The sequence below is a fragment of the Paroedura picta genome, chromosome 1 (assembly GCF_049243985.1).
Source record: "Paroedura picta isolate Pp20150507F chromosome 1, Ppicta_v3.0, whole genome shotgun sequence".
NCBI lineage: Eukaryota > Metazoa > Chordata > Lepidosauria > Squamata > Gekkonidae > Paroedura > Paroedura picta.
The window spans coordinates 20,416,219-20,428,064 of NC_135369.1; the positions used below are offsets into that span (position 1 = coordinate 20,416,219).

Genomic DNA, 11,846 nt, shown 5'->3' on the forward strand with positions numbered 1-11,846 from the left:
GGGTCCCTCTCTGCAGCCTGGAAACAGCGTCCGTATGTGGCTGACAGCTGAGCCCAAGAGGGCTGGCGGGGAAGATGTCTCTTATGTTCTGGAGCTGCTTGTTCAAGGACCTTGGATGTCAGGCCTTGCTTGAATCTGTCTCTGGGCGGCCAATGAATTCCAGAAGTCTTCCTTGCAGCGAGTTCACGCCTCTGGGATACAAATGCCAAAGATCGTTTCAGAGGGTTGCTATGGTGGGCCGCAGGAGAGCCACTCAATTCGAGTCCTGAAGCATCTTAGAGCCCAACAAGATTTTCAGTGTAGAAGCTTTCAAGAATTAAAGCTGTTTTCATTGGAATGCAAAAGGTTTCTCTAAAGCCGGGTTCTTTGGTGAATTTGAGGCTTTCCTGCTTCCAATATCTTTGAAGTCATTCCCACTCTGTTCCGCCTCCCCCCGCCCCCATCACAGTCAACTCTTGGAGTGAGTTTATGAATAGTTTTACATCTAAAAAATATTTTGTGGCAAAATTGCTGCGTGGACAATCTGAATTCTGCCTAGGGGTTATGTCCTGGATGGTTTTAGCAAAGGAGATGGGGGTGGATCGTGTTTAGCAAGTCTACGTTCAAGTCATGCATGTGGAACTGGAGTCAGTGTCAGTGCGGAACGGTTAATGCTCAGCACAAAAACATCAATCAGAAAAGGCAGTCATAAATACTCTGTCTTTCAGAAAGCGTTAGCCTGTATCAGTGCCAGGTTCTCTAACCTATCAAGATGGAGGAGAGGAGAATACCTGGATACCTGGAGCTAGACTGGGGGAAAAACTACCCCGGAAAGGTAGTAGCTAAGCTTGGTGCAGTGGTTAGTAATCAGCTTGGTGTAGTGATTAGGAATGCAGACTTCTTATCTGGCGAGCCGGATTTGTTTCCACGCTCCCCCACATGCAGCTGACATCCCTTCCCTTTCCTCTCCCCACAACAGACACCCTGTGAAGTGGGTGAGGTTGAGAGAGCCCTGATATTACTGAAGAAGAAGAGTTGGTTCTTATATGCCACTTTTCTCTACCCGAAGCAGTCTCAATGCGGCTTGCAGTCACCTTCCCTTTCCTCTCCCCACAACAGACACCCTGTGAGGTGGGTGAGGCTGTGAGAGCCCTGATATTGCTGCTCAGTCAGAACAGCTTTATCAGGGCTGTGGCGAGCCCAAGGTCACCCAGCTAGTTGCTTACGTACCCTGGTAAAAGAAGTGCAAGAGTTGATTTTTATACTCCGCTTTTCTCTACCAGAAGGAGTCTCAAAGCGGCTTACATTCGCCTTCCCTTTCCTCTCCCCACAACAGACACCCTGTGAGGCAGGTGAGGCCGAGAGAGCCCTGACAGAGCAGTACTATCAGGGTATGGACTGGGAAGTCTCTGGCTTTAATTTCATCTTTGCTATGAATGCATGACATCAGGGCCCCCCAACCTTTTTGAGTTCTGGCATATGGTGGGTGCTGCTACAAAATGGCTGCCTCAGGAGGCGGAGCTTCACAAAGGGGTAATTAAAAAAAAAAGGAGTGGGAAAGAATAAAACCAACACTCCGGTGGCAACTCCAGCGGAAACAACTGTGACAAGCTAAAATACGTTAAGCCTTTTGAATGCTTGAAATTGCTATGCAAATGCTTTGTGTTTAAGAATTGTGGGTGCATCTGCAGATGAATCTGAGTGGGAAGGGAAGTCTGTAATTGCGCAGACCCTGTATGCCTCTTGCTTAACCCCAGAAAGCGGAGTCACCCGAGAAGGGCCTTTGATGAAAATCTTAATTGGCGGGCAGGTCTGTCTGGGGGCCGATAGTCCTTAGCTGGTCGTCTGGTGATATCCTTGTCAGCCTGCATGTCCCAGGCGCAGCAGGGATTGTGCAGGCTTATCTGCGTGCAACAGCCCTCTTGGGTGCTGGCTAGTGTTGCTACCACGTTCTCGGCACGGACGCTCCTGCATCTTTTAGGCACGAATTCTCTTCTTTTGCTATGTTTCTATCGGTTGAGCAGCTGCAAAAGGTGGGGGAACCCATGTAGGGACAAATATGTGGCATGCTCAATTGTCAGATTTGGGGAGGCAAACTGAAACCGGAAGATGGGGATTTGTGTAATTGTCCCTCTGGCCTTTCAGGGTAGTGACCAGTTTTGCTGTGGGCATTTAATTTAACTTTTAATTTTCCTTTCAAGATGTGTTGGAACCTATGAAAGGAAAAGGGGAACCTCCACATTCAGAGGTTCACATTAAGTCTCCTTTCAACGTGTGTTGTAACCTATGAATTCATGAGCCAGGAGGCAACATCAGGGGAAGGCCTTGGCCTTCATGCTGTGTTGCTGGGCCTCCAGAGGAACTGGTTGGCTACTGTATGAGGCAGGATGCTGGACTAGAGGGACCACTGCTTTGATGCATCAAGGCTCTTATGTTTTTATGAAATTGCAATTTGCACTTCATGCATGGGAGAAGTCAAGTAATTCCAGGTAATAGGTAGGTTGATACCCTTGCCCCCAGTCCTATGTTATATTCAGCTACTCAAAGGTGGGTTTTCAAGATAGCATTTTTAATATATTTGTTGACTGTCACCTAGACCAGCTGGCTTTTGTTGGTTCACGACAATTTAAAAAAACAACCCCAACAAGAGAACTCAGTTGGCCATCAACTCCATGTTGTAGAGATGCGGTGTTAAGTGGTGATCGAAGCTGTTCCAAATTATTCCGAATTCCACTGAAGTTCAGATGTTCAGTCCCTGGGCAGTCAGGTGTTCAGTGTTCAGAGGGTATTCAGAGGTGGGACCCACCAGATGTTCTTTGTCCCGGCCTCAACCGAACAACTGGTGGAAGAGCTCTTTCTTACAGGCCCTGTGGAACTGTGATCGCTCCGACCAGGCCCTTAGCTCTTCTAGGAGCACATTCTACCAAGTAGGGGCCAGGACTGAGAAGGCCTGTTTGTATCCCATGGCATTTCTCTTCTTGTTTAAAAAATTGTATTCCCCCCCCCCCCCCCGTATAGTGTAAGATGGCTTACAAGCATGACCACAGGCCTCAGAACAGAATTAAAAATGGCACAAATATGAATTGAATCACATAGCTTTCCAAAGAAAGCGTGTGTATTAATTGCCTGATACGTTTCAGTGTAAAAAATTGCCTTCCTAAAAAGCAGGCTGAAGAAGAGCGATCTTTTCAATCTTATGGAAAACCAGCAGGGTTGTTGTTTTTTGCACAGCCTGTGGAAATCCATTCTACAACTGGACAAGTGGGAAAAAAATTCCTGGGAACATTTGGGGCCACAACACTTCTGAAAGGGGTGAAGGATATTAATAGGATAGACCAGGGGTAGGCAAATCGCGGCCCTCCAGATGTCCATGGACTTCAGTTCCCATGAGCCGCTGCTAGATGTCCAGTCCATGGACATCTGGAGGGCCGCTGTTTGACTGTCCCTGGGATAGACTTTGTGGTAAAGTTGAGTGCCTGGTTTGGCTGGTAAGTGCAGTGTGCAGCTGAGTGCGTGTGGTCAGAAAACAACAGAAAAACATGTTATGCTTGGTTGCACCTAATTAATATAACAGCCATTTATTAGTAGACTTAATACTACACATAAAAGGTAAACATAAATTTCCTATTCTAGGCTAAGCAGCTGGATGGTGAGAGATGCAGAATGCACTTCTGAGCTATCCATGTTGCAGGCTTGAAGGATGGAGGAGAAGAGAAACTTCAGAGACAGGAAATTACCCACTAGGGGTGGCCAAACTGTGGCTCTCCAGATGTACGTGGACTACAATTCCCAGGAGCCCCTGCCAGCATGTGCTGGCAGGGGTTCATAGGAATTGTAGTCCACAGTTATCTAGAGCAGTGGTCCCCAACCTTTTTATCACCGGAGACAGGTCAGTGCTTGACAATTTTACTGAGGCCCGGGGGGGGGGTAGTCTTTTGCCGAGGGCCCCTGGCCTGAGCCGCTTGGCTGCTTGGCCCTCAAGTGACACTCGGAGGGGCCAGTCAGGAGCTGCTTCGCGGCTCTTGATTGGCCCCTCCGAGTTTTTATCATGGACTCGGCCCGCCCTCTCTCCTCCCCTTTACCCCTTAGCGCTTTATTTATACCGCTCCTCAGGAGCGGTTTACAGATTACAGATAGATCTTCAGGCCATTGGTCAGTTTCGGTTTAGTTTCTGTGAAAGAACACTTGCATAATTTCATAGTTGGGGGTCATCACAACATGAGGAACTGTATTAAAGGGTCATGTCATTAGGAAGGTTGAGAACTACTGCTGTGGAGGGTGGGGCTTGGGAAGGGGAGGAGACCTCAATCAGATATAATGCTACAGGGTCCCCCCTCCAAAGCAGCCATTTTCTCCAGGGAAACTGGATCTGGAAATCGGTTGTAATTCTGGGAGGTTGGTAACCCTAGGGAATTTATTTTATTATAGTCTTGTCTTTCTTGCTTTGAAATAGAGGTGGCATCCAGTCCAGACACTGCCCCCTCAGAGACCCATTACACTTTGACAAGGTGGGCCAACTTTTCTACTTGCAGATCTCATCTGGGGACTTTTCCCAGGCTGAGAACAGGAATGGGTTTGACACCAAAGATGAAGTCAGTCTGACGGCTGCAGTTACTACATCTCAGCAAAGGCTGTTCAGGACTTTTAGCCCATGTAATAGCTTACTCTGTGATGGCTCTCAATGCCGCTGATTGCTAAGCTGATTTCAGCAAGGATTGCTAAAAAAACAACAAAAGCAATGTAATTGTCCTAGCAGTCAGTATTTCAGAGCCTGCGGAGTTTGAAATGGCAAGCTCCGAGCCGCACAACACCTTTGTATTTGTGTTTAGTTTGGGTGGAGGCACCTCCGTTTGCCATTTGGAGTTTTTGTTTTTTGTGTTATTTACAACCTGCCTTCCTCGCTAACGCCCGAGGCGGACTATATAATGTGGGTCAATAGAACTGCTAGGATGAGACATCTGATGAGCATCATACAGGGAATGGAATTGCAGGACTTGAAGCAAACTGGAGACTGGAACAAAATATATTATGTAGAGGTAGGTAGGCTTGGGCAGACTTGGACTGTGTCAACCGTGGCACCCCATTGAAATGGCAAGATGTCATGGTCCCGCTGTAGACCACACCCGGAGTCCTGTGTGCAGTTCTGGAGGCCTCACCTCAAACAGGACATAGCCAAAATTGAGAAGGTGCAGAGAAGAGCCATGAGGATGAGCCAAGGCCTGGGGACCAAGCCCTAGGAGGGGACTTGGGAATGTTCAGCCTGGAGAAGAGGAGGCTGAGAGGGGACATGATTGCTCTCAAAGGACTTGAAAGGTTGTCACTTGGAAGAGGGCAGGGAGCAATTCCTGTTGGCAGCAGAGGAGAGAGAGGACTTGCAGTCATGGCTTTAAACTACATGTAGAATGGTACCAGATAGATATCGGGGACAATTTTTTTCAGTCAAAGTAGTTCAGCAGTGGAATCGACTGCCTAACACGGTGGTAAGCTCCCCCTCACTGGCAGCGGCTGGACAGATTCTTCTCATGGATGCTTTAGGCCAGGGGTAGTCAAACTCCCTAAACTGAAAAATCCCATACTCTTCAGCCTTTCCTCATAGAGAAGGTGCTTCAATCCCTTAATCATCCTGATTGGCTCCCCTCCGTACTTTTTTCTCCTTTGCAGTGTCGTTTTTTTTTTTTGGGGGGGGGGGGGAGGAGATATAGTGACCAGAAGTGTACACAGTATTCCAAAGGAGGCTGCACCATAGATCCAGACAAGGTCATTATAATATTGGCTCTTTTAGTCTTAGTCCTTTTCCTTAGTCCTTTTCCTAGTAATCCTCTATAGACGGAGGATGGGTTCAAATCTCTACAGAGACCTGGGTTCAAATCTCTACTCTGCTGTTAAGATCCCTTTGTAATCTTGGGGCCAGTCAATGTCTCTCCATTCAGCCTTTCTTGCAGGCTATTGTGAGGATAAAAACTGGAGAGAGAGAATCATGTATACCAGTGGTCCCCAACCTTTTTATCACCGGGGACTGGTCAACGCTTGACAATTTTACTGAGGCCCAGGGGGGAGGGTAGTCTTTTGCTGAGGGACGTCGCCACCGCTGCCTGAGCCCCTGCTCCACTTGCTTTCCCGCCGGTGCCCCTGACTTCCTGCCACCCGCTGGGGGGTGCTGCCAGCAGCAGCAGCGCCATGCCAAGGGGGAGCCCCAGCCATGCTGGCCGCTGGAGAGCACCAAAGGTGAGTTGGCGGCAGAGTGGCAGGGCATTCCCTGAGGCAGCAGCCCAGGAAGAAGAGGATGAGGAGCTGCGGCCTGGTATGGGGATTGGGGACCACTGATGTATATCACTCAGAGTTGGAAAGCATGAGGGAGGAAAAGTGGAATAAAAATGGAAGAGGGCATGGTTTGTGTCGGGAAATTGTTCCCACAGGTCTGGTGAATCAATGTGATGGATAAAATTCCATCACATAGTTTTCTAATTTTGTTTTCTAATTTCTAATATGTTGAGAGTGACCGGATTTTTCTGTACAGAAACTTCATAAAAGATTTCAGGAACCTTGTGCGGCTGTCTGCCAAGCTGATGATGTGTGTTTAGGTGTTTTCATCGTTTGACTGTTTGGCACAACATTCTGCTTTAACATTCCATGTTTGGTTGTTGTCAGCTGCCAAAAACTCGCAATCAGCCAATACGGCACCTCTGTTTCTTTTGGATTTTGTACATTGTTGGTTTTCATAGCTGCCGCTGATTATTTATTGCGTTTCTCTTTACACCCTTTTGTGTGTGCCACCAGTGGAGCGATTCAGCGTGCCGAAAAGGAAACGGTGCCAGACTAAAGACTTGAGGATTTATTTCTCATGAGGGAGGAAACCACTTTGAAATTGAAAGGGGTGGATTCAAATTGAGCCGGATTGCTTTTGAAATTCAGTCTTGCCTCCCATTCAGTCTTTGCTTTCTTATTTTTGCCATCAAATCACAGCTGACGTATGGCAAGCCCATAAGGTTTATGCAGCAAGCGCCGGTTTATTACCACCTGCCTCTGTATCACAACCCTGGGCCTCCTTGGTGATCTGCCATCGATCCTAATGCTATCCAGGCTTGGCCCCCGCTTAGCTTCCGAGATCTGACATGATTGGGCTAGCTTGGCCCATCCAGGTCAGGGCGGCCTTTTTCGGGTTGACCCATAAGCCAGATTGACTATCTCAGTGGTGAGCTGTGTCAGCCTGACCCGTGTCTTTTGCTTCCTTGGCTGCTCTCCTGCAGGTGACGTTCACCAAACGGAAGTTTGGGTTGATGAAGAAAGCCTATGAACTCAGCGTCTTGTGCGACTGTGAGATTGCCCTGATCATTTTCAACCATTCGAATAAACTCTTCCAGTATGCCAGCACTGACATGGACAAGGTACTTCTGAAGTACACAGAGTACAACGAACCCCACGAGAGCCGGACCAACGCAGATATCATTGAGGTAAAGAGTGTTTCTCCCACCCCATCCCATCCTACCGTCCTTGGTTCCCTTGTTCTAGCAAGCCATATGATATGAGGACCCCCCAAACTCCTGTGCTGTGCTTAGATACTATGCAACCATCCCCAATGAAGCCAAAATCTCTATGAGCACGGGGCCTCGGACGAACATTTTGTTTAAATCCAGCTTTCCATTTCCTGCAGCAGCTGTTGAAGAAGCCCACAGGTGGGGCATGGGGGCAACAGATTCTAAAGGTTGGCACCCTACAAAGTGCCACAGAACAGGGGGTGGTTTCTCTTGCCATCCTTAGAGCTTCAGATTGTCCCTAGGGTTGTGAAACCCAAGCAAACAAACTGCCCTGTGAGTTAGGGCACTGCAGTGAGGAGGGGGAATTGGTAAAAGAGGGAGAGGCACAATAGTACTTCTTTTTCACTGCAGCCGTCCTCTTCTCCCCGCCAGCTTGGTGTCATGGGTAAGAGCGGCAGCCTGAACTCCTCCTCCACATGCAGCCCGCTGGGTGACCTTGGGAGATTCACAGTTCCGGTCAGAGCTCTCTCAGCTCCACCTACATTGCAGGGTGTCTGTGGTGAGGGAAGGAAGGGTAGGTGGTTGGAAGCCATTTTGAGACTCCTTCGGGTAGTAAAAAGCAGGGTACAAAAACCCAGCTCTTCTTCCTTCTAACTTTGCAGCTGCTCGTCTATGTGGGTCCACCTCTCCTGAATTGATATTTCTGGGAATTAGAGGGGGCTGCTGGTGCAATGAGTGTGGGGGGAATCATCCTGTGCTTTAGACAGCAGGAGCTGATTCTTTAAACCAGGGGTAGTCAAACTGCGGCCCTCCAGATGTACATGGACTACAAGTCCCATGAGCCCCATGAGCAAATGCTGGCAGGGGCTCATGGGAATTGTAGTTCATGGACATCTGGAGGATCGCAGTTTGACTACCCCTGCTTTAAACAAAAGGTTTTCCCCCCTGGCAGAGTTAGACAACCTTCAATCTTTGACTTGGCAATCCTCTCCTATAGCTATTGACAAACTTCTCTTTTGTGAATTCAGCCTTAATGTTAATAAAAGTAATAATTTCACAGTGCAGGAGAAATTTTTGGCAGGCACAGTTTCTGCCACTATACCCAACGCTAACTCGATATGCTTCAGCAGCTGAAGAAACTAGATCAGATGAAGTTAAGAGGTGGTAGGATCAAGGCTGACCAGTGATCTTTGTCACTTACAGGGAAATGTCACTAGAAGGGAAATGTCCCCCCTCCCCCCAATGTGCAGATGGAAAAGATATAGGCTAGATATCAGGGGAAAAAATTTCACAGTCTGAGTAGTTCAGCAGTGGAATAGGCTGCCTAAGGAGGTGGTGAGCTCCCCCTCACTGTCAGTCTTCAAGCAAAGGTTGGATACACACTTTTCTTGGATGCTTTAGGATGCTTAGGGCTGATCCTGCGTTGAGCAGGGGGTTGGACTAGATGGCCTGTATGGCCCCTTCCAACTCTATGATTCTGTGATTCTAAAGGACTATGATTATCTCATGACTGCACTGACCTCCAAAAGCAACTTAATCCGGTTCAATTTCGGTGAGAGTGTGGCTCTTTTGGTGAAAAGCAGACTTCTAGGAGCAATTCTGGAAGCAAGCCAGAGAGCAATCAGGAGTACAAACCCAGCCGGAGATGGAGGTCGGCCAATCTCAGTCTTCAGCCTTCCCAGGTATCCGTCCGCCCCCAGCTCCCCTCCCTCCGCTTTCCTCCTCTCCTTGCGGCAGCCACTCTGCGAGCCACAAAAGGCTCCATTTCCTGCATGTGCCACGTTCCAGAAAGCGGGACAGAGCTGAGCCTGCAACAGCCGCTTTGTCACCTTTCAATGAAAAACTATGTGTGGGCAGCTTGGGGAAATTTAGACAAATGAAAGGGTTGGCTGGGTAATTATTGACATTACAAGAGCATAAATTAAGGCACGCAGAACCTTTAGTCATTCAATTTATCTGCTCGAGACGGTGTGGAATATAAGGCCAGCGAAGGGAAAAAAATGTTCTAGGGAGGAAGTGCATTTTTTGTCATGCCTGGTGCGTTCTTTTCACTCAGGTTCTCTCTATGTGTGTTTTTTTTTCCCCTGTTTGCGAAATTGGGGGAAAAAACACCCCACTATATATAATTATGTTGTCATTGGGTTGCTACAGACCTGATGGCTAAATCATTTCCAGCTTTTTAAGTTCAGAGCAAAGGGCTGAGGAAAATATTGTAGGGGTTTATAAAACGGGGCAAAGGCAAACGTGCAAAACCCTGGCTTGATTGATTGACTGATTGATTGATTGACATCAGCCCACCTTTCTCCCCAATGGGGACCCAAAAGAGCTCACAACATTCTCCCCTCCTCCCATTTTATCCTCCCAACAACCCTGTAAGGCAGGATAAGCTTGAGAGTATATGACTGGCTCAAGGTCACCCAGCAAACTTCAAGGGATTTCAAACCTGGGTCTCCCAGACCCGAGGGAAATACAGTATCCACCGTGCTGTATCCCTGCCATGCTGGCTAGTGGTTAGCGGGATTGTCTAAATATGGGCCTGTCTGCTAACAGTGTTACTTAGCACCTGTAAGGGCTTGGGCTGTATCAACAGAGGCATCGCTTCAAAATCACAAGATGTCATAGTCCCACTGCATTGGTCAGACCCCACCTGGAGTCCTTTGTGCAGTTCTGGAGGCCTGGGGAGCACGTCCTATGAGGAAAGGCTGAAGGTCTTGGGAATGTTCAGCCTGGAGAAAAGGAGGTTGAGAGGGGACAGGATTGCTGTCTTTAAGTATTTGAAAGGTGGTCACTTGGAAGAGGGCAGGGAGTGGTTCCTGTTGATAGCAGAGGAGACGACCCGCAGTAATGAGTTTAATTTATTTACGGTAATCTGTGTGTAGTTGGTTCAGGTTCAGCTAGATATCAGGGGGGGGGGGAATTTCATAGTCCGAGTAGTTTAGCAGTGGCATGGGCTGCTTAAGGAGGTGGGGAGCTCCTCCTCACTGGTGGTCTTCGAGCAGTGGCTGGACAGATACTTATCCTGGATGCTTTGGGCTGATTCTGCTTTGAGCAGGGGATTGGCCTGGATGGCCTGTATAGCACCTCCCAACTCTATGATTCTATTCTATTCTAAACTAGGATGTAAAAGTAAGATTTTTAGTCAATTATGTCTTGAGTGTCATTTTTGTATGAAATGCTAAAGTGGAGATAGTGGCTTAAGTCTAGCTCCTTCCCAAGTATGGTCCTCTCAGACTATAGCCTCAGCTACAGAGATGCCTCATCAGAACGGAGATGATGAAATGTAGTTTTGTAGTATAAAGAAAAGGCGAATGTAAGCTGCTTAGAGACTCCTTGGGGTAGAGAGAAGCGGCATATAAGAACCAACTCTTCTTTTTCTTCAGTAATATCAAGGTTCTCTTAGCCTCGCCCATCTCACAGGGTGTCTGTTGTGGGGAGAGGAAAGGGAAGGAGAATGTAAGCCAATTTGAGGCTCCTTTGGGTAGAGAAAAGCGGCATATAAGAACCAACTCTTCATATCTGAACTGAACCATAGTATGTTGAGAGAGAGAGAAAAGGGTACTTTTCCTCTCCCACAGGATAAGTATTTGGTGGTGGGGCGGGGGGAGGTGTCACCAAGCAAAGCTAATGGACAGCAGATTAAGGAAAGATATGACAAATCAATTTTTCATAATCAAGGACTTTGCCATCATTAGAGGACTCAAAGAATTCATGAACATTTTTTGTAGATAGCTGTTAGCTATGATGACTTGGATAGCTCAGGCTAGCTCAATCTCATCAGAGCTTGGAAGCTAAGCAGGGTTGGCCCTGGTAGGTACTTAGATGGGAGACCACCAAGGAAATGAGGGATCACTAGACAATGGCAGAACATCCCTGAACTTCTCTTGTCTTGAGGACCCTGTGGCATCACCATAAGTTGGCTGCACCATGACAGAAAGGGGGGGGAGCCATGTAGGCAAAACAGAACCTCCATCCTCCATGTTCAGAGTTAGTATATTATTGAGTGGCAGGTGCTGAGGACAAGGAAACAGCAATAGAGGCCTGTTGCCTTCATCCTTTACTTATGGCCTTCCCAGGGATGGTAGACTAGCATGGAATGTGGAACAGGTTCTAGAATGTTCTAGTGGTCTGGCCTTTAATGTTCCACTGTAACGTTCCACCTGTAAGATAGTCCCAACGTTTGAGCTGATCTATGAAGGCCACCCAGCCCCATTGTCTATTACTGATGTTGTTAGGTACAAGGAAATGGGTTTTGTGTGAACTCAAAACACCAGAGACTCCTGCATAGTTGCAACTGCCCATCAGAAAATCCTCTTCCCTAAGCCACCTGCTCATTGAGGATCTTCTGAGATTTTCCAAGGGACCTCGAGGGATTCCTAGAACATACTTTGCACA

General features: G+C 47.8%; 1 protein-coding gene across 10 annotated transcripts in view; it reads left to right on the forward strand.

The window, feature by feature from the left end:
• MEF2D (myocyte enhancer factor 2D) overlaps positions 1–11,846 on the forward strand; it is a 203,601-nt gene that overhangs the window by 128,165 nt on the left and 63,590 nt on the right. The window lies entirely within an intron of this gene.